At 42.6% G+C, this 8,463-nt stretch overlaps 1 non-coding gene across 1 annotated transcript; it reads left to right on the forward strand.

The window, feature by feature from the left end:
• Window positions 1-2,658: 2,658 nt before the first annotated feature.
• On the forward strand, window positions 2,659-2,765 carry LOC114410944. The gene has a single exon (XR_003666335.1). It is a non-coding gene; the product is annotated as a small nucleolar RNA R71 (small nucleolar RNA).
• Window positions 2,766-8,463: the final 5,698 nt, after the last annotated feature.

Below are 8,463 nucleotides of genomic sequence, written 5' to 3' on the forward strand. Positions count from 1 at the left end.
GGAAGGTACCAGGGGCATTGCACAGGCCGAAAGGCATCCTCCTATAGGCAAAAGTGCCGAAGGGGCAGGTGAATGTGGTCTTTTCTTGATCCTCAGGAGCAATAGTAATTTGCATATAACCAGAAAAACCATCAAGGAAACAGTAGTGGGATTTACCTGCCAAGCGTTCAAGCATCTGGTCAATGAATGGCAGGGGAAAATGGTCCTTTTTGGTAACCTGGTTCAGCCTCCTATAATCAATGCAGACTCTCCAACTGTTCTGCACCCGAGTAGGAATTAGCTCCTCCTTCTCGTTTTTTATCACTGTGAGGTCGGTCTTCTTCGGGACTACCTGGACGGGACTCACCCATTGGCTGTCAGAGATAGGATAAATGATTCCAGCTTGCAAAAGCTTGGTTATCTCCTTCTTCACTACATCAAGGATCACCGGGTTGAGTCTTCTCTGTGGCTGTCTTACTGGTTTAGCTCCATCCTCTAAATTTATTCGATGCATACATGTGGATGGGCTAATACCAGGAATGTCCGCCAGGGTCCAGCCTATAGCCTTCTTATGCTTCTTGAGAACTGACAACAACTTCTCCCCTTGCTCATCAGCAAGGGAGGCAGATATAATCACTGGAAAACTCTTGCTATCATCCAAGTAAGCGTATTTTAAATTTGATGGCAGAGGCTTCAATTCTGGTGTGGTCGGCTGGACAGTGGTAGAAGGGGATGGTTTCTCAGCCTTTACCTCATAAAGAAAGTCAGAGGTATGTGTACTTCCTGAAACATGGTTAGTCCTATCTGACTCTATAAAATCAATATCAAGAGGTAAAACACCACCACCAGGCATGCAATCAATATCACTCTCAGATTCACTCTCAGCATCAAATTCAGACATATGATCAAGTACAATTTCAGACTCAATGCATGAAGAGTGAGAGGCATGCAGATTAGAATAAAGATCAGTCATGTATTCATCAACAACATGGTCAATTATTTCAGCACGAAATACAGAAAGATCTTCAGATGGGTATTTCATAGCATCCAGAATATTAAAATGAACAGTTATGTCACCAAATTCCATAGACAGTGTGCGTGCATAAACATCTATCTTAGTTCTAGCAGTTTTCATAAAGGGTCTGCCTAGAATGATGGGAACTGATCCTTGAGAAAATCCATCTTCCATATTCAAAATATAAAAATCAACAGGGAAAATCAGTTCACCAACTCTAACTAAGACATCTTCTATGAAACCAAAAGGGTAGGCAACACTTCTATTAGCTAAATGAATTACCACATCAGTTGACTGCAAGGGGCCTAGAGATAGAGAATTAAAAATAGACAGAGGCATAACACTAACAGAAGCTCCTAAATCTAGCATGGCATTGTCAAACTTACTATTCCCTATGATACAAGGTATGTTGAATGTACCTGGATCTTTGCATTTTTCAGGAATTTGAGGAACAGATTTACCAATCAATGCGGAGACATTTTTGCCCATGCTAATCCGTTCACTTCCTTTAAGCTTCCGCTTATTAGTGCACAGCTCCTTCAAGAATTTGGCATATCTTGGAATTTGCTTTATCGCATCCAACAGAGGTATGTTTACCTCTACTTTTCGAAACGTTTCCAAGAGGGGGAATGTGCTGCTTCTGCAATTCAGAATTACCTGTGGAAGAAGATTCACCTGCACAGAAATTGTTAGGTAAATTTTTGTCATCACCTTTTTCTGGAATAGAGTGAAGTTTGGCAGGTTCATTTGCAGATGAGGACGGTGCTACGGGTTGAGGTCCTTGACATTGCTTTCCCGACCTCAATGAAATGGCACTAACATTTTTGGGATTTTGGACAGCTTGAGAAGGCAGCTTGTCAGAATTCTGGGACTGTTGTTGATTCAATTGGGTAGCCAATTGTCCCATCTGATTGGTTAAGCTCTGAATGGAGGCTCTGGTCTCTTGCTGAAACTGCATGTTCTGCATAGTCATTTGCCTCACAAGTTCTTCGAGGGAAGGTTGTGGAGGGGCCTCAACTGTTGGTTGTTTCTGGGGTTGTTGTTGTTGTTGGATTGGTGGAGGAATGTATGGTCTGCTTGGGCCAGCAGCATTTTGGAAGGAAGGAGCAGGCTGCTGTTGTTGTTGCTGAGGGCTGGACCATCTGAGGTTAGGGTGATTCCTCCATCCAGGGTTGTATCTGTTGCTGGAGAGGTCATAATTGTTCTGCTGTGGTTGATTTTGCTGCTGAGGTTGAGGAGGTCTATTGTAAATATTTGCAGCATAAGCTTTAGGCTGCTCAATTGCTCCAGGTTGCTGCATGGAAGGGCAAAGGTCTGTATGGTGGTCAGCAGAGGAGCACAAACCACAAACCCTTGCAACAGGTACAGATTTCTGATTCAAGGCCAGTTGGGTTACCAAGTTAACCAATGCATCCAGTTTGCCTTCAAACTTCTTAGTTTCAGATGATGCAGATGGGTTTGTAGCTACCTCATGCACTCCTCTAATGACTATGGCATCATTTCTGGCGCTAAACTGCTGGGAGTTGGAAGCCATCTTCTCAATTAAATTTCTGGCTTCAGCAGGAGTCATGTCTCCAAGGGCTCCACCACTGGTAGCATCTATCATACTTCTCTCCATATTACTGAGTCCTTCATAAAAATATTGGAGAAGAAGCTGTTCTGAAATCTGATGGTGGGGGCAACTGGCACATAGTTTCTTAAATCTCTCCCAGTACTCATACAGGCTCTCTCCACTGAGTTGTCTAATACCTGAGATATCCTTCCTGATGGCTGTGGTCCTGGAAGCAGGGAAATTTTTTTCTAAGAATACTCTCTTAAGGTCATCCCAGCTCGTGATGGACCTTGGAGAAGGTAATACAGCTAGTCCTTTGCCACTCCCTCTAATGAATGAGGAAAAGCCTTCAGATATATGTGATCCTCTTGGACATCTGGGGGTTTCATGGTTGAGTAGACAATGTGAAATTCTTTCAAATGTTTGTGCGGGTCTTCACCTGCAAGGCCATGAAACTTTGGAAGCAAATGAATCAGTCCAGTTTTAAGAACATATGGGACATCCTCATCAGGGTATTGGATGCACAAGCTTTCGTAGGTGAAATCAGGTGCAGCCATTTCCCTTAGAGTCCTCTCACGGGGTGGAGGTTGTGCCATGTTCTCAGAATGTGCAAAATCAAAATGCTCAGAATCAGAATGCTCAAAATTATAATGCTCAAGATCAGGATGTTCAAAATCACCAATAACAGAATGCACAGATTCACCAGTAATGGAATGCTCAGAATGATCAAAAGGTATAAAATGATGCCTAACTAATCTATGAAATGTCCTATCTATCTCAGGATCAAAGGGTTGTAAGTCAGATGGATTACCTCTAGTCATACACTACATTCAGCATGCACACAACTAGTTGCCTTATCATGTAAATAAAGGTGTAGGTTTGAACTACAGCTACCCTCAAATGATATCCAAATGACTTGAAATTTTGTGAGCAACCTTATAAAATGATGAGAAGATAGCACAAAAAAATTCAGACAAAAATTCAAAGTCTAACTATGAAAGCTAAAAATGGTAAGTTAAGAAAAATAAGTGAATAAAACTTGAAAAATAAAAAACTTTTGACAGAATCACTTTTTTTGGATGATGGATACCTCAGCCAGCCTATGGCGGGCTGCCACGGCGTAGGAAATTTTTTTCTACCCCAAATGCATATATAATAATTGCGATTCTGATAACCGGAGCAAAAGTTATGGCCGTTTGAAGTTTTGACAAACACAAAATTTGCTAGTTTTTTGGAACTTTCAAATCTGACCAAACTAAAGGCTCTAGCTATTTTTCCCACAAAATATGGATTAAAAGAAGTTACCACAAAAAAATTCAGCCAAAAATAACAACCCTTGCTACTAAAACAAAAAATCACAAATAATTCAGCATGGGTGGTCGCTAAAATCCGTCTCTAATTGATTTCTACTACTACTCTGTTTTTGCCGCAAGCACAATCTTCACAGCAAAACACCCAAGACTGAAACAGGGGAAACGCTTAATGGAAAAACTGAAACAGAACACACATTAAACAAAATACCAGGACACTAAACAACACTAACACACATACTAACACAATACTAACAATTTAAACATAAAACACGAAAGGATTAAACACACAACACTAGCTAGCTATTATGAACCTTTGGACACTGCTCCCCGGCAATGGCGCCAAATTTGATCGAGGCCGTACCCGAATCAAATAAACATGAAAATGCAGTAACTAGGAAGTGATCCTAGGTCGTTTCCCAACGAGCAGTGACAAACCAAATGTTCATAATATACTTGCAGTAACAGTAACGATTGGGGGGGGTTTGTTTGTTTTGTGATTAAAGAGCAGAACAGGTAAACTAGAATACGAAATTACTAATATTAAAAACGGGTTGTTTCCTTTGATTCAGAAGCCATTCTCTTATCCTGGGTTATGGAGAATTCGTCCCTAACAGTCAACCACTTAATCCAACCCTATTTCAATTTACTAAGCGAAAATCAACTTAGGGTTGTAAATACGTGATTAGGCACCACATACACCAGTTAGCCCTTCGTCCATTAAGCATGAACGCAAGTTAGGCTCAGAGGCAATTAATCGAACACGAAGCGTGCACTGATTAATATTCATGAATTTGGGATAACTGGTGAAGGGAAAGCTGCCAGGGAACCACATTACAAGCGAAACCTCAAAGAGAGTTGGGCTTCGTCCTCAAAAGGAAACAACACCAGAAAATCTAGCCTTCCATGGATTCAAACAGAAAACGCAAATGAAACATGAAGCAGAAACGTAAATGAACAAAAACGTAAATGAACAGAAACATAGATGAAACAGAAACGTAAATGAGAGTAGAAGAAGAAGCAAGAACGAAATTGTAATTAGAAACAGAAAACGTAAAATTGCATTACGTGAACAGTAGCATTAAGCAGAAAAACGAAAACCCTAAAACAAAAGCTCTGAATAATGAATAGCATAACAGAATGCCTTGCACGAATCCCAAGGCTGCTATTTAAAAAGAGTCACTCAAAGTCACTGGGCCCTATTACAATACTCTGGCCCAAAACGAAATAAACATTGAACAACATAAAATAAAATTGCGAAATTTCCTAATTAGAAATTAACTAAGGTAAGCACTGCTTTATTTGCCCTCTTCAAGTCCATAACCAAAATCCGGATTAAGCCCAATGTTTCATTAATTCCTGAAATTAGATTAAAATCATCAAATTAGCTAAATGAGCCCAAATAATAAATCTGCCTGATTAACTGACAATTAAGACCAATCAGTAATTAAAATGGTGCAAAAAGGGTTTAGAAAATAGAAGAAAATGATGGCACATCACTAGGTCTCCGACTTGCTTGATAATAGTGAAACCTCATCTAGAGCTTTCTCTTTTTATAATGTGTTGTCGCTGGTATTCCATACCGCCACAATATTATTATCTTGAGTGATGATACCTCTAGAAAACAGCCGTGTGAGTTATGAATTATTGGGGAGTAGTTATTAGAGACCCCTAGATATTATCCTATAGGTTCCCAAAATAGGGGCAAAGAGCAAACACGCTCCGTGCCATTTGTTCTCATGCATCTTTTGATAAATAGCACTATTTTATAGTTTTGCTAGTGATGTTTGGTTTCTTCAGAGTAATGCGTAAACTTTTTAATACTACGTTGAGGCGCCATCATGCCCTAAACGTAGCATTAAAATTGGATCTTTGCGGTCTCGTATGTGTGAATTACCCATTTGTGTTGTTTTCTTTCCGTTTCATGCATACGCATTGCATCATTCATGTCGGAGTCTTGATCCACCCCTTTTTAGGTAAATGATGGGGACAAATCAAAACGGCAAAAGGTTTTATCAAGTCAAGGTTAAAAGTCTAAATGTCACCAGCCTCAAGGAATTGGGACGATTGATGGGATCTCTCCAAAGGCAAGCCTTCCGCAAAGTGTACGGGAAGATTCTAGATTTGACCGCAGCGGAGGTATTTACGGAAGCTGTCATATCCCTCGCCCAATACTATGACCAGCCGTTGAGGTGTTTCACGTTTGGGGACTTCCAAATGGTATCGACTATTGAAGAGTTTGAGGAAATACTAGGATGCCCTCTTGGAGGAAGAAGACCGTATCTTTTCTCCGGATTTCTTCCCTCCTTGAGCAAGATTGCAGCTGTGGTTGGGGATTCGACAAAAGAGTTGGATCGCATGAAGCAAACTCGCAACGGCGTAGTAGGCCTGCCACGGAAATACTTGGAAGGCAAAGCAAGGGATATGGCGTGCCAAGAGAAGTGGGGCCCGTTTGCGGATATATTAGCTTTGTTGATTTTTGGGGTTGTCCTCTTTCCGAACGTGGACGGTTTGGTGGACTTAGCCGCCATTGATGCTTTCCTCGCATATCACCATAGCAAGGAGAGTCGAGTGGTGGCTATCTTGGCAGATTTGTTTGACACCTTTGACCGGAGGTGTGAGAAAAACAATGCACGGATTGTCTGTTGTTTACCCGCTCTCTGTGTGTGGTTGGTTTCACACCTATTCCAACAAGACACAAGACACCCGTGTCCGCTTCAAAGTTATCGCTCATGCGCCGAAAAAGGAAGAGTCGATTGGGACCAACATTTGGCTGGGATAGGAGGCAACGCAATCAATTGGTTTCCTCGTTGGAAGGAAGGCAAGGAAGGAGTTCTTTTCTCGTGTGGGGTCTACCCTAATGTTCCATTGATAGGGACTAGGGGTTGTATTAATTATAATCCCGCACTCGCCATAAGACAGCTAGGGTACCCCATGAGGGGAGCGCCAACAGAAGAAAGTCTCTCGCCTTTCCTTGTGAGGCATCTAGGCGCGCAAAGTCTCAAGGTGATACAAAGAGTCCACAAGGCGTGGAGAAGTCCGTTGAGGAAAGACAAGGAGCTTAGAGGCATCCGAAATGGCGTCATCGGTGGTTATCATGGATGGCTAAGAGTTCACACGCGAGGGTTAGATTGGCTCTCCAAATTGAAAGTTATCAATGAGGAGAACTTCGAAGCTCTGGAGGAAGATGAAGAAGTCCAAGCTCTAAAATTAGAGCTAGGGAAGGCGAGACTCGCCAAGGAGAAGTTCAAATCAGCCGCTACACACGTCCGGAAAGAGTATACCGAGTTACAAGAGGAAAACGCGGCCACTGCAAGAGCCCTTGAACAAGAAACCAAAAGGGCCCGCAAGGAGGAATATGGCCGAGAGAAATTCCGAGGAGCATTATGGGGTAGCAACACTGAGCTCAAACTCCGAAGAGAGGAAAGAGACCGGTCACGGGTGCATGGCATGATCTTAAAAGAAGAGTTAGCTGCATGCGCAAGGTCCAAGAGAAGTTTGGCTCAACACTTGGAAGCCACGGAGCAAAGCATGCTAGCTATCATAGGGCAATACAAGGAAGAGTTGAACCTGTCTGTGACCCATAAACAAAAGCTAGCAGAGGATTTTGCACAAGTGTACGCCGAAAAAGAAGCAAGAGGGAGGGTGATTGATGCATTGCATCAAGAAGCGACTATATGGATGGATAGGTTCGCCTTGACCTTGAATGGAAGTCAAGACCTCCCGCGTCTATTAGCCAAAGCAAAAGCCATGGCCGAAGTGTGTACGGCCCCCGAGGAGATTCATGGGCTAATCAATTACTGTCAACACATGATAGATTTGATGGCCCACATAATTAGAAACCGTTAGGTTCTCTTGTAACACCTTTGTATAATCTTGGCTAGATGAAAGCTTTGTTCTTTTTATAAAATGAGAAGTTCTGAAATTATCACGTTATCTAAAAAACCTTGGGGTGGATCCAAGTGCTCCGATCATTCATTTGCATATTCATGTTTTGCTGGCATACTCACCGTTGTTTATTTCTTTAGGAATTTCATCATAACTAAGAAAGCACCGAGGCACCCCTATAACACTCGATCCAGAAAAATGGATAATGAAGAGGGCGTGCAGGAACAGATGAAGGCCGATCTATCGGCCTTAAAAGATCAAATGGCTTCCATCTCGGAGGTCATGTTAAAACTCCAGAAAACTATAGAGGATAAAGCCACGGCAACCGCCTCCAGTACAGTTAGGGAAGCGGAGTCGGTGCTGCAGCCCGCCTTAAATCCGGGCCGAGACAGAAACACGGCAGTGTTTGGTCGGAGGTATAGTTCGCAAGCTTACCCCTATGGCTTGCCTCCAGACTTCACTCCCCGTGCCACCCCGGAAGATTTAAGCCAAGCCCCTACTTTCGAGGGACAACTCCCACCTTATGACGACTATCCCGGGCAAGACGATGAGGAAGGAGATACCCATCTCGGTCCCCTGCTCCACCTCAAAGATCCGTCCCCCCATGAACTACCCCAACCAAACATAGTCCACCATATCCCGGCTTCACCCACACCCGCAAAAGAATCTATTCCCTTCGTGGAAGATAAGGGAAAGATTGAGGCGCTTGAAGAGAGGTT

This window comes from Glycine soja, chromosome 4 (genome assembly GCF_004193775.1).
Source record: "Glycine soja cultivar W05 chromosome 4, ASM419377v2, whole genome shotgun sequence".
Lineage (NCBI taxonomy): Eukaryota > Viridiplantae > Streptophyta > Magnoliopsida > Fabales > Fabaceae > Glycine > Glycine soja.